Source organism: Gopherus flavomarginatus, chromosome 23, assembly GCF_025201925.1.
Source record: "Gopherus flavomarginatus isolate rGopFla2 chromosome 23, rGopFla2.mat.asm, whole genome shotgun sequence".
NCBI classification, from domain to species: Eukaryota; Metazoa; Chordata; order Testudines; family Testudinidae; genus Gopherus; species Gopherus flavomarginatus.
Window position 1 is genome coordinate 10283157 of NC_066639.1, and position 26708 is coordinate 10309864.

Below are 26708 nucleotides of genomic sequence, written 5' to 3' on the forward strand. Positions count from 1 at the left end.
CAGCCTGGACGCAAGTACCTATGCCCCCCACAACCTCCGTAACTTCCCCAGGGTCCCGACCATCCTGGACATAGGTATCTGTGACCCTACAAACCCCGTTAAGCCTCCCCGGAATGCCTCCAGCCTGGATGTAGCTATCTGTACCTCCCATGACCCCTAAGTCCCCCAGGGATCTCTACAGCCTCTACGTAGGTGTGATGCTCTGTGCATTACCCTGCGCGGCCACACGGTGCCACTGTTGCTCCATGCGGGAAATACTCTGTGCATTACCCTGCGTGGCCATATGGTGACACTCTTGCTCCATGCGGCATATACTCTGTGCATTACCCTGCATGGCCACACGGTGTCACTGTTGCTCCGTGAGGGCAATGCTCTGTGCATTACCTGGTGTGGCCACACGGTGTCACTGTTGCTCCATGCAGGAAATGCTCTGGGCATTACTGTGATGGAGTAGGGACTCTCTGTGTGGGGGATGGGAGAGCAGGAGGTGACTTTAGGTGAGGGACAGGACCTAAGCCTGTAACTCGAGCTAGGCAGGGGGGAAGGGGGTCAGCACCTTTGCCTGGGAATCTGGACCAAGGAAGGGGCTGGCTGGAGGGAATTAGTTCAGTTTTGGTTTGGAGCTGGGTAGCTGGAATTCAGGGAATCCCAAACTGGGAACTAAGCTTCCTGAACCCCCAGAAGGACTCGATTGAGGGGTCCTGGTTGTGCCCAAAAGCTCTGCTGTATTCTTCATTCCTGTTGGCCAAAAAAACCTTCTGTTTTACTGGCTGGCTGAGTCACTGTATGTCCCAGGAAGATGGGGTGCAGGGCCGGATTCCACCACACTCAGTGATACCCCCTAAGCCCCTCTGGGACCCCTGCAGCTAAGACGTAGGTGTCTGTGCCCCCACCAACCCACTGACCCCCCCAGGGGCCCCTACAGCCTGGTCCTAGATATCCGTGCCCCCCACGAACCCCCTAAGCCCCCCAGGGACCCCTTTAGCCTGGACATAGGTGGAACCCTTGTGCCAGGCTGAATTGATAGCAGCAAGGACTGGGTTCAATACATAGGGGTCCCTTCCCTATAACGTAATGCAAACCAGCTCGAGCCCCCACCCAGTGACATGGGAAATTTTTACATACGCACCCCTAGGTGCCTCCAAGAGACAATACTTCCCCTCTCACAAGCACAGAGTCTGGGTGTAGCAGAAAACTTTTAATAATGTGAGATAAACAACATAGCATTAAATTGGGGAAACACCTCAACTAGGCCGTGTCCTTTTCCCTGGGCTCTTGAGTCCAGCAATCCCCAAATAACCTCAAGACTCCAAAGTCTAATACTTCAAATGTTTCAAGACTGCAGCAACCCCAAATCACCCACAGTCCCAGAGTTCAAGAGTCTATCTGCAGGGTTTTTCCCCTGCCAGCCTGGGTAGAATGGGACACCTTACATGGTCTACTGCTGACTGCCCTGCTTTTCCATGGGATTCTGCTTCTGCCTTCCCCATTAACTGCTCAGCTCAGTCCACTAGCTGATCTGCTCCAGCTATCTCCAGAAACTGCTCCATTCCTCTCATTCTATAGCCCACTCCAACCATCCCAGAAACTGCTTTTTTATTTCAGCAGCTTTGCAATATAGTTTCAGACTTCCCTCCTAGTTAACACAGCTTTTTAATAATTTCAGTTCCAGAGCCTGAAACTTCAACTCTTAAAAAAAACAAACAAACAACTCTATTATTCAACTGTTAAAAGAAAACGCAATTGGTGTTTCTGGTTCACCCAAGGAGCCCACTCCCTTGTCTAGCGAGTGCCACTCAATTGATGGTGAGAATCACTGTCTCAAAGCAGTTTCACAGTTCCTCATCCACACAATCATGGTGACAACACTCCACATCTCACGCCCCAGCAACAAATAAACTGGGGATACCACAGCTGCCAAAGCAACCATCCCAGGCTGTCGTGGCTGTGTCAGGCGGGGTGGGTGTGTCTATGCAAACATGATCAGCCCCTGAAATTCTTTTCCACACTCAACATAATTCACCACCAGATGTCAGGGTAGAGTTCATCCTGCTTCTGCTTACATAGGTTGTGCCCCCCCACAACCCCCTAATCCCACTGGGACCCATCTAGGCTAGATAAAGGTATCTGTTCTCCCCACAAACCTCTAAGCCCCCCAGGGAACCCACAAGCCCAGATATAGGCATCTGTACGCCCCACACACCCCCAAAGACCCACAGGACCCTTCCAGACTGTAGGCAGGTATCTGTGACCCCCAGAGCCCCACAAAGACCCTCCGGACCCCTACAGCATGGATGTTTGTATCTGTGACCCCCACAAACCGCCTAATCTATCCAGGGCCCCCTACCATCAGGACATAGGTATCTGTTCCCCTCCCCAACACACCTAATGGCCCCCGGAACCCCTTCAGCCTAGACATAGGTATCTCTGACCCCACAAATCCCCTAAGCCATGACAGGACCCCTCCAGCATGGACATAGGTATCTGTGCCCCCACAACAATCCTAAGATCCCCGAAACCCCTCCAGCCTAGACGCAGGTATCTGTGCACCCCACAAACCCCCTAGGCCACGATGGGACCCCTCCAGCCTCAACACAGTTATCTGAGCTTCCCACAACCCCCTTAGCCCCCCGGAACCCCTCCAGCCTAGACACAGATATCTGTGTACCCCACAACCCCCATAGGCCACGATGGGACCCCTCCTGCCTCGACATAGTTATCTGAGATCCCCACAACCCTCCTAAGCCCCCACAACCCCTCCAGCCTAGACGCAGGTATCTGTGCCCAACATGAACCCCCTAAGGTCCCTCGGACCCCTCTTGCCTGGATGAATGTATCTGTGCCCCTTACAAACCCCTAAGCCCCCCCAGGATCCTTATAGCCTGGACGTAGGTATCTGTGCACCCTCACGAACCCACTGATCCTCCCAGTGACCCCTACAGCATGGACGTAGGTATCTGTACCCCAAAATGCCCCAAAGCAACCCCAGGACCCCTACAGCTTCGATATAGGTATATGTGCCCCCCACAACTCCCTAATATCTCCAGAACTCCTCCAGCCTTGATGTAGATATTTGTGGCCTCCAGGAACCCCCTAAGCCCTCACCAGGACTTCTCCACCCTGGACATAGGTATCTTTGCACCCCACAAGCCCCCTAAGACCCATACGGCCCTCACCAGCCTGGCTGTAGCTATGTGTATGCCACACAACCCCCCTAAGCTCCTCAGGGCCCCCTCCAACTGGGACGTAGGTATCTGCGCAACCACAACCCCTTAAGTCCCCCAGGGACCCCTCCAGACCATATGTACGTTTCTGTGCCCCTTACCACCTCCCTAAACCCCCAGGGACCACTAAAGCCTTTACATATGTATCTGTGCTCACCACAACCCCTTAAGCCATCCAGGGACCTCTCCAGCCCGGATGTAGATATTTGTGTCCCCCATGAAGCCCCTAATGCCCACTGGAACCCTCCAGCCTGGAAGTAGCTATCTGTGCCCCCCCCCAACGACCCCTAAGCCCCCCAGGGATCTCTACAGTCTCTACATAGGCGTGATGCTCTGTGCTTTACCCGGTGTGGCCACACGGTGTCACTGTTGCTCCATGCGAGAAATGCTCTGGCCATTACTGTGATGGAGTAGGGACTGTCTGTGTGGGGGATGGGAGAGCAGGGGGTGACTTTAGGACTGGACACTTGCTCAGCCTGTAACCTGAGCTAGGCAGGGGGGAGGGGGTCAGCACCTTTGCCTGAGAAGCTGGACACAGGAAGGGGCTGGCTGGAGGGAGTTAGCTAGTTCAGTTTCGGTTTTGGCTGGGTGGTTTGAATTCAGGGAATCCCAAACTGGGAACTAAGTTTCCTGAACCCCCAGAAGGACTCGATTGCTGGGTCGTCCTTGTGCCTCCAAGCTCTGCTGTATCCTTCTCTCCTGTTGTCCAATAAACCTTCTGTTTTACTGGCTGGCTGAGAGTCACTGTGAGTCCCAGGAAGAGGGGTGCAGGACCGAACTCCACCACGCTCCATGACAGACCCTAAGCTCCTCCGGGACCCCTGCAGCCTGGACGCAGGTATCTGTGCCCCAGACCAAACACCTTGGAGACCCCTCCAGCCTGAATTTAGGTATCTGTGCCTCCCCAAAACCCCCTAAGCCCCCCAGGGACCTATACAGCCAGGACATTTGTATCTGTACCCCATATAGACTCCTTAAGCCCCCTGGGACACTCCAGTGTGCACGTAGGTGTATGTGCCCCTCAGAAACCGTCTAACCCCCCAGGAACCCCTACAGCCTGGACATAGATATTTGCACTCCCACAACCCCCCCTAACCCCCCCCCGGGACATCTACAATCTGAATGTAGATATCTGTGCCCCTCATGAAACCTCTAACCCCCCCTGGTACCAATACAGTCTGGACATAGGTATCTGTGCCCACCCGAACCCCTAAGACCCCCTGATACCCCTACAGCCTGGACATAGGTATCTTGGGCCCTCACAAATCCCCTAAGACTCCCAGGATGCCTCCAGCCTGGACGTAGGTATCTTTGCCCCCCACTAACCCCCTAAGCCCCCCTGGTACTACTACAGCCTGGAGGTAGGAATATGTGCACCCCACGAACCCTCTAAGCCCTCCTGGGACCCCTAAAGCCTGGAGATTGGTATCTGTGTCCCCCCAAACTCTCTAAGCCCCCCAGGGAACCCTATGGCCTGGACGTAGGTATCTGTGCACCCCAAGGCCCCTAAAATCCCCTGGACCCCTACAGCCTGGATGTAGGTGTGATGGTGCTGCCTGTGGGAGACAGTTCAGGTCACTCAATCAGGGTGAACTGCAAACAAAACAGGGCAGACAAATCTCAAATGCTGCTGGTTATTTCAATACTTAGATTTACCAAGCCAGCACAAAACAGCCTCTGTAGTACCTCACTGGTTACTTAGAAGTTTAACCCACACAGTTCCCTTAAAGTACCCAGCCTCAGGCCTCCATCCAGACACACCTGTCAGATATGATGATGATTCCTGAAAATCTTACTTCAACATATAAAAGAAAAGGTTTTTCCAATCCCAAAGGATCAGCCACATACGCAGGTTAAATTATAACTTACATCTTACCTAAAATACATGCTATAGCCAATTCTTATTAACTAAGCTAAAATGTATTAGAAAAGAAAAGAGAGAGAGTGTTGGTTAAAAGATTAATAGACATATAGACTTGAATTCAATTCTTGAGGTTTAGATACGTAGTAGAGGTGAGCTTGTAGTTGCCAAAAGTCCTTTTAGAACTAGTCCATAGGTTATAGTCCAATGTTCATATTCAGGGTGGCTCCAGTCAATGAGTGGGGATCTCAATCCTTGTGGCTTAAGGTTTCCCCCTCTTGAAACCCAAAGCAGATCTGAGATGAAGAAGGATCGTGTCCCAGGTTCTTATACATTTCCAGCAGCCTTTCAGCCTGAGAAAACAATAGGCTTAACTCTCCTTCCAAACGTCCTCGCTATTAGTACAGGGTAATTTATTCATTAAACAGTTCAAATACAGGTTACCACAACCTTCAAAGAGACACATAGACAATAATACTATGTCACTCAAGTATCATCATAAATGTTAATATTCCTTTCTTGCTTTGAATTAAAACTATACCAATAGACAAGACTTGTTTGCTGACATCACAAGACCTGAGCAAACACCTCCCCTTCTACCTCTAACACTGCAGACTTGCATTTCAAAGCTCTGTTCATTTACATATCTTGCTAACCAGTTCTTAAGGTTCACCCATGGGTCAGGTCATTTGGTGAGGTGAGTTAATTAACTCTTTCTGGCCCTGTCACCTTTCAATGAAATATTACATTATACTTATAATGTCACAGTCACGGTGAGTCGACTGCTGCAGCTCCCCGTAGACGCTGACTGCGTCTCTCACGGAGCTGGAGCACAGCAGTCGAGGGGAGAGCACTCGATGTATTGCATCTACACTAGATGCGATACATCGACCCCCGCTGGATCGATCGCTGCCCACCGATTCGGCAGGTGGTATAGACATACCCCGAGTATCTGGTGATTGGAGCTGGACCCCGGAGGGGGACACATTGAAGGAACCCAGGGGTTAAGGTGCCTCTATTGTCAACTGTCAGGGCTGCTGTAGCTTAGAGGAGGGTGCTTGACTCCTGGCAGGCTTAGGCGCCGCAAGCCTGGGAGGCGGGAGAAATGAAGCAGCTACGGCGTGCTCGGGGTGCTCATGCTCGGAGCAGGGGTGAGCTGGGGCGAGGGGGCTGCCGCAGGGCAGAGCTGGGGAGCTGCCACAAGAGGGACCCCTCAGGGTGGAGGGTGGGAGCTGCCACGGGTGAGGTGCCTCAGGGCGGGGGCGCGGGGTGGAGGGCGCAAGGTGAAAGTTTCGCCTAGGGATTGAAACATCCTTGCATGGTCCTGCCCGATGCCCTGCCTGCAGCCAGCTCTGCACTCCCTGCCCTGCCCTGTCCTGCCCGCAGCCATCCTCTGTCTCCAGCCAGCCCTGCACCTTCTGCCCTGCCCACACCAGCCGCATCCTCCCTGCCCTGCCTGCCGCCAGCCCTGCAGCCAGCCCCTGACACACACCCTGCCCTGTCTCCAGTCAACTCCTGCCGCACCCCCCTGTGACCCTGCCCAAAGACAGCGAGCACCCACACACCCCTAGCCTGCACCAGCCCTGCACCCCCTGTCTGCAGCCAGCCCTGCATCCCCTGCCCTGTCTCCACCCAATCCCTGATGCACCCCCCTGCCTGAAGCCAGCCAGCCCTGCACCCTTTGCCCTGCCTGCAGCCAGACCCTACCTCCAGCCAACCTCATGTGCACTGGTGCCCTGCAGTTCCCAGGGCAGTAACCCTGCACATCTGCTTCAATGAGGGGGGCAGGGAGCAGCTGGGACCCACACATGTGCACACCCTAGGGTGAACAGACAGCAAGTGTGAAAAATCGGGACAGGGGGTGGGGGATAATAGGATACTAGATAAGAAAAAGACCCCAAAATTGGGACTGTCCCTATAAAATCGGGACATCTGGTCACTCTAGCACACCCCCAGGACTCCTGAGTTCCATTACTGGGTTTGCTATTGGTTCCACTGCTGGTTGTTTTCCTTTTCCTGAGGGACTTTGGGCAAGTTGCTCCCCCCTTTAGGGCTCTGTCCCCAGCAGTCAAATGGGGATTTCATACTTTCCCGCTATTGGAAAGTGCTGGGAGAATCCCCCGGCAAAAGCTGCTCTGACAGTGCTAAGCAGCATCCGACCATTCAAGGTCGGAGCGCATTGCCCAGGAGGAATGTTTGGCTCTGGGGTTTCACTTCAGCCCAATCTAGAGAGAAGGGCCCAGCCATGGAGTTTGGCTCAAGAAGACCAAGTCTCCAATTTGTTAAGGGCATTTGGAATTCCAATCCTGCGCTCCAAAGTGCTTGATGTCAGTTGTAAATATTAGAAGCATGCTTTCCACTCCATTTTCCAATTCATTCATGAAAATATTGAATAGTACCGGACCGCGGACTGATCTCTGCCAGACCCACTAGGTACACCCTCTCTGTTGGACAGTCAAACCTGGAGAAGGGCTCCTGGAGTCCGGGCTTTCAACCAGCTCTGCACCCACATTACGCTGATTGCAGCTGGACTGCATTTCCCTCGTTTGCTTGTGAGAATGTCCTACGGGACTGTGTCAAAAGCCTTAGTAGCACCAAGCTAGATCCCATCTACTGTTTACCCACCTCCACCAGGCCCAGAAACCAACCAAAGAAGGAAAGAGGATTGGTTTGGAATGATTTGTTCTTGACAAATCCACGCTCACTAGTCCTAAGAACCAAATTATCCTGTAGGTGCTACTGACAAATGGATTGTTTAAGAATGTATTGCAGGATCTCTCCAGCTATGGAAGTGAGGCTAGCTAGTCTGTAAGTCCCAGGGGTCTCTTTGTTCCCCTTTGAAAGACAGGTCCTGTCTTGTTCATGGATGGGAATATGTTCTTTTTCAGGGATCTCAGACGAGAACTGGGGCACAACACCTGGTTTGTTTAGGCCACAAAAACGGCGGCAGGAAACTCTTCTCTCCTGCTGGCAAAGAACCCCGGGTAACTAAAAGACAGGGACTCACATCCTTGAGTGGGCTTCAAAAAAGGCAATGATTAAAAAGTTTGGCCCCGACCATTTCTTGTTTCCGCAGACTAGACATTTTAGCAAACTTTAGAATTCCTTGGTGCTAAAACACCGTGACACTCCCCTTTCTCCTTCACAGAGGGCTGTAACGCCCCTTATCTCACCGAGCCTCACAACCGCCCAGAGCTCGAGAATTGTCCCTGTTCCCATTGGACAGATGGGGAGGAGCCTGAGGTACAGAGAATGGAAGTGTCCTGTCATCAGATGGATCAGATTGAAGAGGTTTCAAACCTCCAGGAGTCTCTTACCTTCTAAACAGGGATGGCTGTTTTCTAGTAAAATCACTAAAAGGGAAGGAGAAAACTTGAAAGAGGTTCCTCCTTGCGCTCATATCCGTGAACCCGAATACTCTGTCAGTCCTCAAGGAGAGACCTGGAGAAGGAGACTTGCTGAAGCAAAGCCACAGGGGTCTCTGAGGTTTCCCTGGCCTCTCGCCCCTGTCCTGCCTGGCTGATGTCAGCATCTCTTTGTGAGGCCACCACCCCCCATCACCTGGGACCAATAGTCTGAGGTCCTGCAAAAGGTCTTTGTGATGTCACTGCCACACCCCTCCCTTGCTGTGCCAATATCCTGCCCCTGGCCAGGCCCTTTGGAGGTTTGAGCTACTCCCTGTGGTAACCCCACTCAAGGAGTGTTCATTCTAGGCAGCAAGCTGGCTAGATAGTAAAACTTCAGACGCTGCTTCCAATGCTACACTCAGTGTTTCAGAAATTAATCGACTTTATGGCCAGAAGAGACCATTAGAGCATCTAATCTGACCCCCTGCATATCACAGGCCTCCTGTATGACACAAGAGCTACTTTTGGGGGAAAGGCATCTAGTCTTCATTGAATGACATCAGGGAATGGAGATTCCACCACTTTCCTTGGTAGCTTGTTCCTGTGGTGAAGCATCCTCGCTGTTGACTATTTGGGGCTTAGTTGTAACATGAATTTCTCTCTTTTCACCTTCCAATCATTGGGTCTTGTTATGTCTTTCTCTGCTCCATTCAAGAGCCCTTTAATACCCAATCTTTTCTCTCCATTAAGGCACTTCAACACTTCAGTGAAGTCACCTTTCAATCTTCTTTTGATAAGCTAAACAGATGGAGCTCTTTCAATAGCTCACTGGAAGGCATTTTCTTCAGTCCTCACAATATTTTGGTGGCTTTTTGCTGCCCCAGCTCCAATTTCACAGTATCTTTTTCAAATGAGGACACCAAAACTAGAGACAGTATTCCAATATCAGTCTCACTGATGCCGTGTCACCTCCTGTGATGTTATTGACATAATCTGTAACTTTATAGATCACCATTGTGACCACTGTTCTATATTTTCAGCCAATATGATAGAAAGGTTGTCGTGAAATGGGTCTATGGAGAGGTTCTGATTGGCTGATTATAATTATGCTATTTCTAGATGTGTATCATTTTTGTAGTTGATGTTATGAATATTGGCTCTATGCTGTCTGTATTCAAACTTGTGCTATGCTTCCGAGGAACACCCCAGCCAGACAAGTTGGTGTCAGTTCTGCCTAGTCTGCTTGATGGCCCATTAAGGACCATCAGCTCTACAATCAACGCATTGAGAGAAGGCAGATACGCCTTGTGGCTGAGCAAGGTATGCAGGGACCTGCCTATGGACAAAATTCAAAGGTTTTTCTATGCCACTTGCTGGATAGAGTGTCCTTGGGACAAAGAAAGCAAAGACCACATGGCAAGAGACTGTAAAAGGCTGATGCCTCGTCTCCAATCCTGCTTCGTACCTCTGAAGGGACTTTGCTACAAACTGAAGCTCTGTACGAAGGACTGAATGCCCCATCCCAGCTGTGGATGGACTCCAGAGACTTGATTTGAACCTGTAGTTTATTCCATCACTGCTACAAGCCTGCACCAAGAACTTTGCCATTACTGTATGTGAAGGGTTAAAATTCATGTGCATTTTATATAACAACCTGGTCTATGGATTGTGCCAGCTCTTTTCCAGACCCAAAGTCCAGAGGATAATCAAGGGACCAGAAGCCTAGCAAATAGTGACCAGCTAAAAGAAAGCTGGGTAAATAGAAAGCCTTGCTTGCTAAGATAGGCTTGGTCAGTAAATTGCCAGGTATTAGAGCTAAGAACTAAAGAATTGTGTTTTATTCAGAGTTGCAGATTGAACAAAGAATCCCTTTTCCTGTTGTGTAAGTCTCTTCTGTAGGGAGACGTTCTTCCCACAGATCCAACCTTGAGTTTATGAAAAGTTGGCAGATGTCAGTATAAGATATGTCATCCTTCCACCACCCTTCCCAGGGACCAATGCCTGCCTTAAGACACACAGAAAACAATCTTAATTGCCATATACTTTCACTGTTTCTTTGCTTTAACCCCTAGGAATGTACCTGGAGGACAATCAAAGGAGTTGCTCCTTTCCTATGGACCTCAAATCAGAATTCAGCATATATATTTTATACTATTAACTTTTTATCAAATTATTCATGAAATGTTAACTTGTTAACTTGAGACCATGGGTGGAGACATTATGTAACCTGTTAACCTTTGGCTACTGTGCTTATCATGTCTTGCTGCAAAACCTATTCCAGAGTTTGGAACTCCCTACCCCGTCACTTTCCCCACCCATGGAAAACCTATATATTCTATTGTAATCAATTAACAGTGTCTCTGAGCTTAATAAGCAAGGTGACACTCTGCCAGTGCTGTGCGTAATAAACTCCTATTCTTGCCCTCTACAAGATGGAGATTTATGTCCTTCACAGACACCTGCTGAATAAAGAGGAGATTCAGCATCCAGCTTGGCTGAAAGTGTCTTCTCTTCCCACAGCTTGGTGATCTTCTGAGGAAATGGAGAAGACTGCCTTTGCCTAGCTGTACATCGCTTGCAAAAGAAACAAGTCTTTTTGGTGGCAAGTGTTGAAAGGAGCCATTAGACAAATGTGGAGACAGGAAAAATGTCCCCCAACTCAACTGGCATCTGTGGATGCTGAAGTCACAACACAAAGTGCTAAACAGTATATGAGCACAGGCTGGTGTCAGAAGAGTATCTACCAAAGCCTTTTCCACCAGCAGGGGCCTCTCTGTGCACAGAACTCCTGGTAGTGTGATGGCTGCAGGCAGTGGAGAACTCTATTTTGGCCTCTCTTTATCAGTAAACATCTACAGAGGCTGTTTAAAGGTCTCTAGATAGTGATCTTTGGGAAGAGCTGTCTGAAGTGTCTTCCTAGTAACCAGGAGATCCTGGCTTGGCCTGCCAGTTTTTCCTTGCAAGTCTTGAGGGAAATGGGGAACATCTGTAGTTTGGAATTTGCAGGTGTTGTCTTAGACCATCAAATGGAACTGTTCCAAACATTTTCTTGAGACAGGCACCATGGCTTAGCTGGCTAAAGCACTTGTCTAGTAAACAGGAGATCCTGGGTTCAACTCCCAGTGGTGCTTTGCTCTGTGAGTTTTGTCTCCTCTGCTCACATTTTCCTGTGTCTTTCTAGGAAACAGAAGAGACCTCCCTTGGTATCCAAATCATTGCTTGCTAAGGAAAAGGCTTCTTGGGAGAGAAACATTGGAAAGAATCAAATCACAAGCCTGGAGTTGATGAAAAAGCTGCTGTGACTGGCATTGGCATGGTGGTTGCTTTGACTGCAATTGCTGCAACACAAAAGCCTGCACCACACGTCCTTGTGATTCGCTGGGGATGTCCACACACAGATGTCATGTCGTCTTCCTTTTGATTATCACTGATGAACAATGGGGCAGCTGGGAGAAAAGTCCCAGAGGCACTTGCCAGGTAAAGTGGAGGTTAGAGATGCAGCACCCAGTGGTGGTGCCTTGCCAAATGTGTCCACTCCTCCCACTTTTTGGTCAATCTTTTGAGGAAACAGAGAAGACTGCCTCTGCCTTGCAATGCAAATACTTGTAAAAGAAACAGGTCATTTTTTCTGACAAGTGTTGGAAGGAGGCACCTAAGAAACGTGGAGACAAGGAAAAGGTCATCGTAACTCAACTTGCATTCATGACTCTTGAGGCCACAACGCAGAGCACTGAGCACTGTATGACCACAGCTGGGGACAGAAGGGCCTTTTTCAAAGGCATTTTCCACTAGCAGGGTCTTCTCTGTGCACAGAATTCCTGATAGTTTGATGTCTGCTAGCACTGGAGATCACTATTTTGGCATCTATCTCTCTCTCTCTCTGTCTCAGTGAGCACCCGCTGTGGTTGTTGAAAGTCTGTGATGGGATCTCTGGAATGCAATCTGAACAGTGGGACCCCTGAACCCTTTGTCCTACTACCTGGACTCCCTCTCACACATGTGATGCTGAGACAAGCTGTGAATCTCTGGCAGATATTGCACTTACACAGACATCCGTAGGTAGGGATACAGCCAACTGAATTACATGAATGCTTCTCCCAGCCACTCATAACACTAATGATAGAGAGTCGCCCCCCCACAGCTCTGCAGCCTTTTGCCCCTGGATCATACCATCTTGCCCTATCAGTGTGAGTTTATTACGCAGGGTCCACCCCTCCCTCCCTATGAATAGTACATGAACCAGCCTTGTAATGGAGCTGAGATTTCCCAAGAACTTCAAGTAAAATGCACCAGTTTAAGTACAGCATAAAACAGATTTATTAACTACAGAAAGATGGAGTTTTAAGGATTATAAGTGGTAGGAATAAAAGATCAAAGTAAGTTACCATGGAAATTAAAGATAAATTCACAATCTAAATTTTACACCTTATTACACTAGGCTGTAGTTAGGTTATGCACACAGGAAGGCTTAATGCTCGAGCTGCTGCACATGCTGGGCAGGCTTAAGGCTGGGCTCCCATGGCAGGAGAGAAGAAGAAGACTCGGCCCCTGAAGGGGCAGGCTGGGGCTTCCTGGATCCCATTTGCTCACAGCCAGGGCCCTGCCCCCACTCCCAAGTCGTCCATGGTGCCCCCAGTTCGGCCAGAATGGAGCAGCGGTTTTCACTGCACTATGTCCACTTATGGCTTACAGGCAACTCCCAGACTCACCACAGCCCACCATCTCAGCCAGAAAGGAGCCCACTCAGCCTCACCACTGCTTCTTTTCCTTCCCCCCAGAACCCCGCTTCTCCTGGGCTGCAAGGAGCCATCCCTGGGATGCCAACAGGCAGCCACAGGGGTCTATCTCCCAGCAGCCAACCGCACCTCCATGGGTTCAGCCCTCAGAAAGGCAGGTAGGAGTTTCCTGGATCCCAGTTGCTCACAGCCAGCCCAGCCTCCACCTCTAAAACCATCAGTCATCCCCCCAGGTTGGCCATAAAGGAGCAGCCATTCTCCTCTTGGACTCAGCTTTGCTTGTTTTCCTTTCACCCAGAACCCCCCTTCTTCTCCAGGGCTGCAAGTAGCCATCCCTGGGAAGCCAAGAAGCAGGCATAGGATTCTGCCTCCCAGCAGCCAACCACACCTCCCCAGGCTTTGCAGAATGAATGATGGTGCTCTACTAACCCCACTTAGCCACAATGATGTGCTTAGTTTCTCCCCTGCCTTTCTCAGCTTGACTTTCCTCTTTTGCCCCATTCCTGCCTCACTTCCTCCTTTGGCATGTCACGCAAAGGAGGCCAGCAGGAAGAGCCGGCGTCCACCAGCCAATCTCCAAGGGCAGAGGAGGCCAAGCCACAAGTATCTGAAAAGTAACATGCCTCACTTCTCTAGGTTCTCCAGCCTGACACCAAGGTGCTTTCTCCACTGCTGTCAGCACCTTCTGTCATGCAAGGGTTGGAGTTATCCCAGGGACAGGCCAATAGGAGAAGGAAGAGCGCCTTCCTGAACAGCAAGGGGATCTGGGAAAAAGAAACCAGCATGTTTTTGCCTGGCTTTGAACCAGCGACCTTTTGCGTGTTAGGCAAATGTGATAACCACTATACTACAGAAACTCCATCTGCTCAGCTGCTGCTCACCCTGCCACAGCCCGATGGACAAACCTAGAGAATGTGGTGGCAGCCCCTCGATAGGTCAGTTGGCAGAGCAGAGGACTGGAGCCAGCACTCAGGAAGTCGTCCTTACCTCGCCCGTGTGACTCCAGCTTGAGGGAGCGCTTCTTCTTCTTCCCCTTGCTGACAAAGAGCAAGGGAAGAATGAAAGGTCAGGTGGGCCAACTCGGTGAAGAAGCCCATGTTGTCCTTTCCTCCTGCATAACCTGAAATGAGGGACTCGTGGCAGTTAAAGGCCCTACTGCACTCTCAGAAAACATCCCACCCCTGCACAAAGGGGGATAGAATAGCCTGTTAGTCTAGCACACTCCCAACTGAACTACTTCAGCAGCTGCTAGGTTTCTTTTTCGCCTATTACTTTTCTGTCTGGGATGTTTTTGTCAGCTGTGGCACAGAAAAAGGACATCATTGCGAGTGACCCATGAAGACAAGATTCACTTTTGCCTTCTTTGTTCGGCTTTACTTGCTTCCTCACCCTATTCTTTACTTAGTTCCTGTGTTACCTGAAGGCGACGGGGGCCCAGCAGTATGAGGAGGAAGTTGGGCAGGTAGACTCTGGTGGAAAAAGTCCTGCCACCACTTGCCACCCCACTCTCTTCTCCCAGCTTCACATATTGGCCACCAGGGACTTGGTGCCCAGCAGCGCAACGGAAGGCAGCAGACAGACCCACCCTCGCCTTGAAGCTCCAGCTCATTCAACCACATCTTCAGTCGCTGATGGCCAATGAGAGAGCGACATCACTTGCTATTTTAGCACTTGAAAATGCCATTGGCCAATCTTTGGATCTCTTTAATGCTGCGCTTCAGTTCATGATTGAAAGGTGAGAGAAACGACCTTTCAACTAAAGGCCTGGGGTTAACATACTAACGCTGTCTCCTACTGTAACACTATTTAATCCTGGCCAGCCCTGTGCTGGTGACAGTTCCATTTCTAGATGTTAGTACGTTTCAGTTACCGTTAAAATTAAAAAGTTTCTATATGCTTAAAGAAAATGCATTTGTTTTATTTGCTTATATATGGCATGAATAAATACAGGTTTACAGAACCTAGCCTGCAAATTTAGCATCTTATATGACAGAGAAAATCATGCATCGAAAAGGTACATCGAAATCATGTACTGAGCTACAAATGCAATGAAAAATTTTAACATATTGGGGGGGGGCACCGAAGACACGTCTTGCTTGGGGTGCCACTTGGTCTAGAGCAGACCCTGTCAGGGAGAACAGAAGTTAGTGTCACATGTCTATTTTCAGGCTGTAATCTGTGGGCACCCTGCTCTGCGGGAGGGATCACGGTAGCACAGACTCAGGGCTGGAACAGGCCCCTGATTGAGGGGGTGGCTATATGGTTTACAGCGCTCTGATGTCTCAGACAATGTGTCTCTCCCAAAGCCTCGGATCTGCATCCCCAGAAGGCTCCTGTGCTGCCTCCGCTCCTTTCACCTTCTACAGAAAGGAGCAGCAGCAAGGGTCAGGGACTAGGTGGGGGGCAGAGGCTTCAGGAGCCCAGAGTGTTTGCCTGTCTGGGCATTTTGGCTGAGACCTCAGGGACACATTGTGCGCCAGAATCCCAGTCATCTGTATGAAAGGAGCATAAGGACTTAAGAGCAGCCAGACTGGGTCAGACTGGGTCCATCTCGCCCAGTGTCCTGTCTTCCCATAGTGGCCAAAGCCAGGTGCCCCAAAGGGAATGAACAGAACAGGTAATCATCAAGTGATCTATCTCCTGTCACCCGCTCCTAGCAAACAGAGACTAGGGACACCTTCCCTGCCCATCCTGGCTCAGAGCATGTCCTCCATGAATCGATTTAGCTCTTTTTTTGAACCCTGTTATAGTCTTGACCTTCACAACATCCTCTGGCAAGGAGTTCCGCAGGTTGACTGTGCATTGTGTGAAAAAATACTTCCTTTTCTTTGTTTTAAACATGCTGCCTATTAATTTCATTTGGTGACCCCAAGTTCTTGTGTTATGAGAAGGAATAAGTAACACTTCCTTATTTACTTTCTCCACACCAGCCATGATTTTATAGACCTCTATCATATCCTCCCTTAGTCATCTTTTCTGCAAGCTGAAAAGTCCCAATCTTATTATTCTCTCCTCATATGGCAGACACTCCATACCCCTTTCTGAACCTTTTCCAATTCCAATACATCTTGTCTGAGATAGGGTGACCGTATCTGCAAGCAGCATTCAAGATGTGGGCGTACCATGGATTTATACAGTGGCAATAAGATTTTCTCTCTCATTTTCTATCCCTTTCTTAATGACTCCCAACATTCTGTTTGCTTTTTGACGGCTGCTGCACACTGAGTGGATGTTTGCAGAGAACTATCCACAGTGACGCCAAGATCTCTCACTTGAGTTGCAATAGCTATTTTACATCCCATCGTTTTATATGTAGAGTTGGGATTATGTTTGCCAATGTGCATCACTTTGCATTTATCAGCATTGAATTTCATCTGCCATTTTGTTGCCCTTTCACCCAGTTTTGTGAAATCTCTTTTTAGCTCCTCACAGGCTACTTAACTATCCTCAGTAGTTTTGGATCATCTGCAAATTTTGTCACCTCGCTCTTTAGCAAATCATTTATCAATATGTTGACTAGTCCTGGTCCCAGTACAGACACCACTTGTTACCTGTTTGCATCCTGAAAACTGACCATTTATTCCTACCCTTTGTTTCCTAGCTTTTAACCAGTTATTGATCCATGTGAGGACCTTCCAGAGGTGAAAGTAAGTCCATCCAGTCCAGTATGGGATACCGGCAAGAGTGGGTATGCTGTGCCAGCCCAGCCTGGCTTCCCCAGGCTGGTGATTTAAAGGGCCCAGGGCTCCCTGCAGTGGCCGGAGCCCCGGGCCCTTTAAATCATCTCCCAAGCCCCCCTGCTGGAGCCCCCGGGAGCAAATCACTGCCGTGGAACGCTGCTCTCTCCCGAGCTACAAACACAGAGCAGGGGCGGCAAGAGCTTCCTTACAGTGGGAGGGGGCATCGTTGTCTGAACTGTGGCACTCCCATGACACCCCTTCCCCAGGAACCCACACTCACACCACCCTTCCCCCCTAGGCCACACCCACAGAACGCCTCTTCCCCCTTAAGACTCCACCTTTCCCCCCACTCCATCACTGGTCCTAACAGCTGGTAAACAGTGGTGGAGCCACAGCCCTCTAACCCCGTTTCAGCACCCCTGACACAGAGCTAAGCAGGCAGCAGTGTGTGTGTGTGTGTGTGTGTGTGTGTGTGTGTGTGTGACAGAGCCTGCTGTGCTGACCTGAGCCAGTGAGGGAAGCAGGGGCTGATGTTGGGGCTGTCTCCCTCCCCCTGCCTCAGGACTGGTTGCTTGCAGCAGCTGTCTGGACTTAGAGACAGTGTGCCCACACTCCCACTCTCCCCCTACACACCCAAACACACTCTCTACCCCAACAGGCACATTGCAGTTGAAAAGCAGCTGGCAATCTAGTAGGATTCCCATAGAACAATGGGATAGAGAAACCTGCATCATGTGATGCTGTACCAGCCATGAGGTCTTGCAAACCCTTCCCAAAACACCTGCAGCCAGTTGCACAGCTACCCACAATGCACTGCTCTCTGTGGCCATCCAAGATTCTAGCATGGATGTGCTCTGGTGACACAAGGGGCATAGTGTGGACATGCAACTGTTTAATTAAAACACTTTAAAGCCACATTACCCAATAGTGCAGACATAGCTTGAAAGTGAGAGAAGACCCAGCTCCCTTGAAACTAAAGAACCACAGCTTCCCCCATAGTTGGCAGGATTTGAACCTGTGCTGGGAGATCACAATGGATTGCTAGTCCATCGCCTTAACCACTCAGCTATAACTACTTGCTCAAGATGGGTCTCTCACTACACTCTAGTTCTGTTCTCAATCTGTGATCAATTCCAGTTGTTCCCTCAGACCAGCTTCCACAACACACACTGCTGTGCCATTGTGTAAGTGTGTCCATGGCTGAACTGCAAGAATTCCTGCTCATTTCCCTTCTGGCTGGAGCATGAGGAGAGTGTGTTTGTGGCCAATGACGTTCCTGTAGATTGTTGTCCATTTCCTGCCTTGATCATTCAGACAGTTTCTTTACCATCATATCCCCAGCACATCAGGGATTGTAATAGCAGAGGGTAGGTTTTCTCCTGAGCACTGAGCTTTGCTAGGGGATTGGTGGCTCCTTTCTTTCCTCACTCGGGAGTAAACTCAGCTTTTTATTCCATCCTTGATGTTTCAAGGCACAACAACAGATGACCAAGGAAAGAGGTGAAAAGGACAGGCCTCAGGGGAGGGGCAGAGAGGTGCAAGTGGTGGGCAGGGCCGGTCTCATGGGTGGGGCAAAGAGGTGTGGGTGGTGGACAGGGCAGGTCAGGGGAGGGGATAGAGAGGTGTGAGTGCTGGGCAGGGCTGGTCTTAGGGGAGGGGGCAGAGAGGTTTGGGCAGGGTGAGTCTCAGGGGAAGGGCAGAGAGGTGGGGGTAGCAGGCTGACCTTGGGGGTGGGAATGGACAGACACAAGGAGGCTTTCGGGGAGAAGAGGAGTGAGCAAAATGTGGACCAGCAGGCCTCAGCTAAAGAGAAAGAGCAGGGGTGGGAGAAGGGCCAAATGGGAGTGAGAGCAGAGCACAGGTGGGCCCTCAGAGGGAGGAGAATGAGTCAAGGGGATGGAGTGGGCAGGGCTGCCCAGAGGATTCAGGGGAGCCTGGGGCAAAACAATTTTGTGGGCCCCTTCCTTAAAAAAAATGTTGCAATACTCTAGAATACTATATTCTCATGGGGGCCCTGCAGGGCCTGGGGCAAATTGCCCCACTTGCCTCCTCTCTGGGTGGCCCCGCCCTCATCCTCTCCTCATAAGTCCCCTGCCCCCTAATCATTTTTGTTGCCCTCCCCTAGACTCTTTCCAATTTGTTTCTGTAGTGGTAGGGCGAAAACTGGACGCAATGCTCCAGATGTGGCCTCACCAGCCCCGAATAGAGGGGAATAATCACTTCCCTTGATCTGCTGGCAATGCTCCTACTGATCCAGCCCAATACGACCAGTTACTCATATTGAATGCAGACCCACCAATATTTGATCAATTGGTTCCTGTCCATTCAGAAGGTTCTTTCCTACCTGTTCATAAAGAATGAAGATGCTCTAAGCAGAGGGGAGAGAGTTGTCCCGTCCGTGTAGTTAATCCATCTCCCCAAGAGGTGATAGCTATGTCACTGGGGGAAGCTATGTGGGTGGGCGTGCAAGCTGTGGTAGCTCCATGTATCTATAAGTTTAATGAAACCCCATTTTTAAAAGCACTGTGGTCTGGGAACAGAACAGGAGATCTCTGAGGCAGGGCCTGTCCTTCAAAATCTTTAAGATCACTGACTTACCTCCACAGCAGCCATGGGGGTGTAGCTCAGAGGTAGAGTGTTTGACTGCAGATCAAGGGGTCCTTGGTTCAGATTCAAGTGCCCCCTTACAAACCTCTTCCTTCAACCAAAATAATGGCTTTTCCATTACGTTGAGGAGTTCCACTGAATAGGGATCCCTGAAATGAATGGAAACACTCAATATCTTCCTGTGCAAATGCATAAAAACCTAGCAAACATGTGCCTCCACTGAAATCAGTTCCAATCCTCTACAGGATTAGAGAATGCTTATTGAGGTTTCAGGAAGCAAACCATCCCGATATGCAGAAAGAATAGTAAATTTGGCAGGGAACCACCTTGACTTAACAGTGAAATCCTTGCTGATCTTGAACACAAAAAAGAAACTTACAAGAAGTGGAAGATTGGACAAACGACCAGGGAGGAGTATAAAAAGATTGCTCAGGCATCCAGGAGTGAAATCAGGAAGGTCAAATCACACTTGGAGTTGCAGCTAGCAAGAGATGTTCAGAGTAACAAGAAGGGTTTCTTCAGGTATGTTAGTAACATGAAGAAAGTCAAGGAAAGTGTGGGCCCCTTACTGAATGAGGGAGATAACTTAGTGGACAGAGGATGTGGAAAATACTAATGTACTCAATGCTTTTTTTGCCCCTGTCTTCACAAACAAGATCAGCTCCCAGACTGCTGCACTGGGCAGCACAGCATGGGGAGGAGGTTGTCATAAACAGATAGCTAAGGGTTAATATCTCTTACACCTGGAAAGAAGTAACCTGAAACACCTGACCAGAGGACTAGTCAGGAAACCAGACTTTTTCAAATCTGGGTGGAGGGAAGTTTGTGTCTGAGTTCTTTGTCTTGTGTCTGTCTCTCTCTCGGCTATGAGAAGATTTCTGTTTCCTGCTCTCTAATCTTCTTTTTCCAAGTTGTGAGTACAGAGATCATAAAACAATAGGGGTTATTGTTTTTTTTTTCTTTTGTATTTACATGGTGTAGTTGCTGGAATGTTTTGAATTGTATTCTTTTTGAATAAGGCTGTTTATTCATATTTCTTTTAAGCAATTGACCCTGTATTTGTCACCTTAATACAGAGAGACCATTTTTATGTATTTTTTCTTTCTTTTTATATAAAGCTTTCTTTTAAGACCAGTTGGAGTTTTTCTTTAGTGGGGAACTCCAGGGAATTGAGTCTGCAGCTCACCAGGGAATTGGTGGGAGGAAGAAGTCAGGGGAAAATCTGTGTGTGTTAGATTTACCAGCCTGACTTTGCATTCTCTCTGGGTGAAGAGGGAAGTGCTTGTGTTTCCAGGACTGGAAATAGGAGAGGGTGGAATCCCTCTGTTTAAATTCACGGAGCTTGCTTCTGTGTATCTCTCCAGGAACACCTGGAGGGGGGAAGGGAAAAGGTTTATTTCCCTTTGTTGTGAGACTCAAGGGATTTGGGTCTTGGGGTCCCCAGGGAAGGTTTTTTGGGGGACCAGAATGCCCCAAAACACTTAATTTTTTGGGTGGTGGCAGCTTTACCAGGTCCAAGCAGGTAACTAAGCTTGGAGGTTTTCATGCTAACCCCCATATTTTGGACGCTAAGGTCCAAATCTGGGAATAGGTTATGAAAGAGGTGACCAGCCCTCTGTGGAGAAAGAAGTGGTTTGGGACTATTTAGAAAAACTGGAGATGAGCACATGTCCATGGGGCTGGATATGCTGCATCTGAGGGTGCTAAAGGAGTTGGTGGATGTGATTGCAGAGCCATTGGCCATTATCTCTGAAAACTCATGGCGATCGGAGGAGGACCTGGATGACTGGAAAAAGACTACTGTAGTGCCTATCTTTAAAAAGGGAGGAAGGAGGATCCGGGGAACTACAGGCCAGTCAGCCTCACCTCAGTCCCTGGAAAAATCATGGAGTAAGTCCTCAAGGAATCAATTTTGAAGCACTTAGAGGAGAGGAAAGTGATCAGGAACAGTCAGCATGGATTCACCAAGAGCAAGTCATGCCTGACTAATCTAATTGCCTTCTTTGAGGAGATAACTGGCTCTGTGGATGAGGGGAAAGCAGTGGATGTGTTATTCCTTGACTTTAGCAAAGCTTTTGATGTGGTCTCCCACAATATTCTTGCCAGCAAGTTAAAGAAGTAAAGGCAGGATGAATGGACTATAAGATGGATAGAAAGCTGGCTAGATCGTCAGGCTCAATGGGTAGCGATCAACGGCTCCATGTCTACTTGGCAGCCGGTTTCAAGCGGAGTGCCCCAAGGGTAGGTCCTGCGGCCAGTTTTATTCAATATCTTCATTGATGATCTGGAGGATGGTGTGGATTGCACCCTCAGCAAGTTTGCAGATGACACTAAACTGGGAGGAGTGGTAGATATGCTGGAGGATAGGAATAGGATACAGAGGGACCTAGACAAATTAGAGAACTGGGCCAAGAGAAACCTGATGAGGTTCAACAAGGACAAGTGCAGAGTCTTGCACTTAGGATGGAAGAATCCTTCTTTAGAGGTTTTTAATCTCCTTCTTTAGAGGTTTTTAAGGTCAGGCTTGACAAATCCCTGGCTGGTATGATTTAGTTGGGGATTGGTCCTGCTTTGAGCAGTGGATTGGATTAGATACCTCCTGAGGTCCCTTCCAACCCTGATATTCTATGATTATATGATTAGATGCACTAATGGTCTCTTCTGGCCATAAAGTCGACTAATTTCTGAAAACCTGAGTGTAGCATTGGGAGCAGCATCTGATGTTTTCCTGTCTAGCTGGCTTGCTGCCTAGAACTAATGTTCCTTGAGTGGGGTGATCCACAGGGAGTAGCTCAAACCTCCAAAGTGCCTGGCCGGGGGCAGGAGAGTAGCACAGCGAGGGAGGGGTGTGGTAGTGACATCACAAAGGCCTTTTTACAGGACCCCAGACATTGGTCAAAGGTGGTGGGGAGGTAGTGACCTCACAGAGAGGTGGTGACCTGACTGACATCAGCCAGGCAGGACAGGGGCAAGAGGCCAGGGAAACCTCAGAGACACCTGTGGCTTTGCTTCAGCAAACCTCCTTCTCCAGGTCTCTCTTTGAGGACTGAGAGAGTATTCGGGTTCATGGCCGTGAGTGTCAGGAGGAACCTCTTTCGAGTTTTCTCCTTCCCTTGTAGTGATTTTACTAGAGACCAGCCGTCCCTGTTTAGAAGGTAAGAGCCTCCTGGAGGTTTGAAACCTGTTCAGTCTGATCCATTTGGTGACAGTTGAATTCTAGGCATGGAAAACACAAGCTTAAGGAGGCAGAATTTTATTGTGCACCTGGGATTTTGTCCCTTAGAATCGCTGGGGACATTAGGGTTTGTCCTTTTTGTTTCACCTTTTCCTCCCTCCTTCCCTCCTTCCTTTCTCTTCATCTCTTGCTTCTTTTCTCCTTTCTCCTGTTCCATTCCCAACAACAGGAGGGGTGTGTGTGTGCGTGTTGTGGGGGAGTGCTCTGCAGCTCCCACTGTCGGAGGTCCACCCAAAAATGTTGGGCTGAACTAGTGCTCAGGCAGTGATTCCCACCAGTGACCTAGGCCATCCTTCGGGCTTCATGGTGAGAACCCTCAGCCTCTCGTCCTCAGTCTCTACCCTGATTGGCTGAGCAGGGGGTTATTGACAGGGAGGAGACTCAGGTCCTTGTTCTCTTTTAAGACCAAGTAAATAAGTCATAACCAGTTCTATGTTTGATGAATTTTGCTGCTTCTCTGCATTAATTGTCTCTGAGCAGTTCATGATTCTAACATTGCAGTTCTCCTCAAATATTTGCTAAATAATTACTGTGCACTGTTGTTGGTCTGGAGCTCATCTGAGAGCATTTTATTCAGGTCGTTCAATGTCTGAAATTCATGATCCGAGGGTTAGTTTGAAAATCAGGGCTTTTGGATCCTATTCCCAACTCTGCCACTGACTGGCTGTGTGACCTAAGACAAGTCAATTCTCCTTTCTCAACCTTAGCTTCTCCCTCTTTCAAGTAGGGATAATAATGATCCGCTCCTACCTACTTCATGATGGGTAGAGGATGGGGATCCATTGGAGAGTGTCACTTGGAGGAGTGCATAATATGAGGTGTCCTATCACGTTTACTCAGAGCAGATTAACACATAATAGCTGAAAGTTTATTTGATTTGTATTTTTTTATTTTGAAATTGTTAAGAGCAGCAATGACTTAGCTCAGATTGAAGCATCTTACCTAATTTTTGAAATCTTGCCACAAGAGGGGACCCTGAGTGTGGAGGGGGGAGCTGCCATGGATGGGGCACCTCAGGGCAGGGACCCATGTGTGGGTCCCAGCTGCTCCCTGCCCCCCTCATTGAAGCAGATGTGCAGGGTTACTGCCCTGGGAACTACAGGGTACCAGTGGACATGGGGTTGGCTAGAGGTAGGGTCTGGCGGCAAGCAGGGCAAGGGGTGCGGGGCTGGCTGGAGACAGGGGTGTGTGGGACAGGCTGGCTGACTTCAGGCAGGGATGCAGGGGGGTGCGGCAGGGGTTGGCAGGGCTGGAGATATAGGAGTACAGGACTATCTGGCTTCAGGCAGGGGGTGTGGCAGGGGTTGGCTAGAGCCAGGGCAGGGGGTGTGGCACTGGCTGCAGGCAGGGCTGGGGGTGCAGGGCTGGTGCAGGCTGGGGGGGTGCGGGGGCTGGCTAACTTTGGGTAGGGCCACATGGGGGTGCGGCAGGAATTGGCTGGAGACAGGGCGGGGGGGGTGTCAGGGGCTGGCTGTGAGGCTGGCTGCAGGCAGGGCAGGGAGGATGTGGCTGGTGCGGGCAGGGCAGGGGGAGCTGGATTAGCTGCAGACAGGGGCTGGCTGCAGGCAGGGCATGGGGCAGGGCTAGTGCAAGAATGTTTTGCGCCCTAGGCGAAACTTCTACCTTGCGCCCTCTCCCCCCGGTGTCCCTGCCCTGAGGTGCCCCATCCATGGCAGCTCCCCCCTCCACTCTCAGGGTCCCCTCTTGTGGCAGGATCCCCGCTCTGCCCTGCGGCACCCCCCCTCACCCCAGCTCTCCCCTGTTCTGAGCACGAGCACCCCGAGCACGCCGTGGTCGCTTCACTTCTCCCGAGTCCCAGGCTTGCGGCGCCTAAGCCTGCCAGGCAGTCAAGCACCCTCCTCTGAGCCACAGCAGCCCTGACAGTTGACAATAGAGGCACCTTAACCCTTGAGTTCCTTCAATGTATCCCCCTCCGGGGTCCAGCTCCGATCACCAGATACTCGGGGTATGTCTATACCACCTGCCAAATTGGTGGGCAGCGATCGATCCAGCGGGGGTTGATATATCACGACCAGTGTAGATGCAATACATCGAGTGCTCTCCCCTCGACTGCTGTACTCCAGCTCGGTGAGAGACGCAGGCAGAGTCTACGGGGAGCTGCAGCAGTCGACTCACCACGACGAAGACACCACAGTAAGTCAATCTAAGTATATCGACTTCAGCTATGTAATTCATGTAGCTGAAGCTGCGTAACTCAGATCGATCCACTCCCCTAGGGTAGACCAGGGCTCAGAAAAATCCCAGCTCCTCTCTGCCCAAAGCAATGGTACCTCCCAGCTTACCAGTTTTACTGGTATCAAACACAGCACTTGAGCACAGTTATCGAACAAATGGAAATTTCTGTACCAAGGGACAGAGATTTAAACAGAAACAAATGTGAGTGATGGAAACCAACCGTTACCAACAAAACAAAATCACAAAATGCAACCAACACTTTTTAATAGCTCCCTTCCCTATCTAAGTAGACTGAAGTGTGAGGTGACAGTCTATTGCACTGATAGCTAGTCCCTAGGAGCCATGCCCCTGCCTTTCTTGAAGCACCACTGGTCAGTAGTGATCTCCTTGGTGAATGGACCCAGAGTGTTTCTCTCCACCCTGTCATAAACTGAATCAGTCTTTTGTGTATATTCACAGAATGGACCATTTCCTCATTGTCATATTGTCCTTTTCACTTCCACAGGGTTTCGATGTCTATAATTTGTGTTTGATAGTTTTCCACTGGCTTTTCTGGGCTGGTGCAAAGGTTGACAATGCAGCAATACATCGCGTAACTGGCTAGCAAGGGACGGGTGACAATTCCCTCCCACTTGACTAGGCTGTCCCCAACAAGACCTATGATTGGGGTGACTCACTTTCATGACAATAGCATATGGGCATAATTTTCCATCTACTTACATGACTCCTTCAACAGGACTCATACACACCTCTTGCAGTGATCAGGAGTAACAATAATTTACAAGCTTTCACTAGAGATGTCACTGCTAAGCTTCCTGGATAAATATCATAAAAATTAGTGCATCAGGTGTGATGAGTTTGTCAGGTCTGAGACAGGAGTTTCTTGTGAATTACTTTAACCTCTTTGCCAATTGGCACCAAAGAGCTTTTATCACACATGCACTGAGCTATACAGTCACACCCTGATAGAACAGAAAGGCCAACACAAAAAACAGAGAGAAGAACAATAAGATACTAAAATGACAATGGTTGGAACTCAACATTTCTCTCAGTCTTTGGACTGATGGGTACTAAGAGCTTTTCCCTCAGTTGAACCAAGTGATCGGATACCTGGCTCAGGCCTCCATAGTAGCAAGCTTTCTCACGTATAGGGAGATGGGTCAAAATTGGAATTGATGTCATGACTTGATTCTCAAAGGGGATCGATCTGTCTAAGGCTGTGTCTACCCTTCAAACATTGGAAATATTCTTCTGACAACCTAACACTGTCTAGACTGGGGCTTAGGTCACATTAACTACTTCTCTCAGAGGACTGGATTTTTCACACTACTGAGAGATGTGGCCATGTCAACATAGCTTTTCAGTGTAGACCAGCCTTTGGATGGTTTTTTGATATGAAAGACAATGGACTTCAGCCTTTTCCTTGGTATTTGATGGTTGACAACTGCAGCTTTCCTACCTGTTGGACACATCCTATAACAGATGTCAGGCCTCTCCTTTGCAAATTAGAGAAGTGGGGAAGTCAGTGACCCTTACAGCGTAAGTGGGTAAAAAGTTATACAACTTGTCTCCTCGAGTTTTCCTTTTAATAGAAATTGACTTTGAAGCTAAGCAAAATATGTTCTATTTGAAATACAAAAAATAAAATCTATACAGACCCAATATTCTCTTATACACTAACACCTATTCTCCAACCCCAACCTTTGGAGTGAGGTTTTCTACCAGAACTCCCTGCACTACAGGGGGTAAATTATATCAAAGTAACTTTTGAAGATTAGCCATCATTTCCTGTACAATTAAAAAAAGAAAAAAACAAGACAAC

General features: G+C 49.3%; 1 non-coding gene across 1 annotated transcript; it reads left to right on the plus strand.

Annotated features, from left to right (window-relative positions):
- The first annotated feature begins 11489 nt into the window (after positions 1 to 11489).
- On the plus strand, positions 11490 to 11563 carry TRNAT-AGU (transfer RNA threonine (anticodon AGU)). The gene has a single exon. It is a non-coding gene; the product is annotated as a tRNA-Thr (tRNA).
- The last annotated feature ends 15145 nt before the right edge of the window (positions 11564 to 26708 follow it).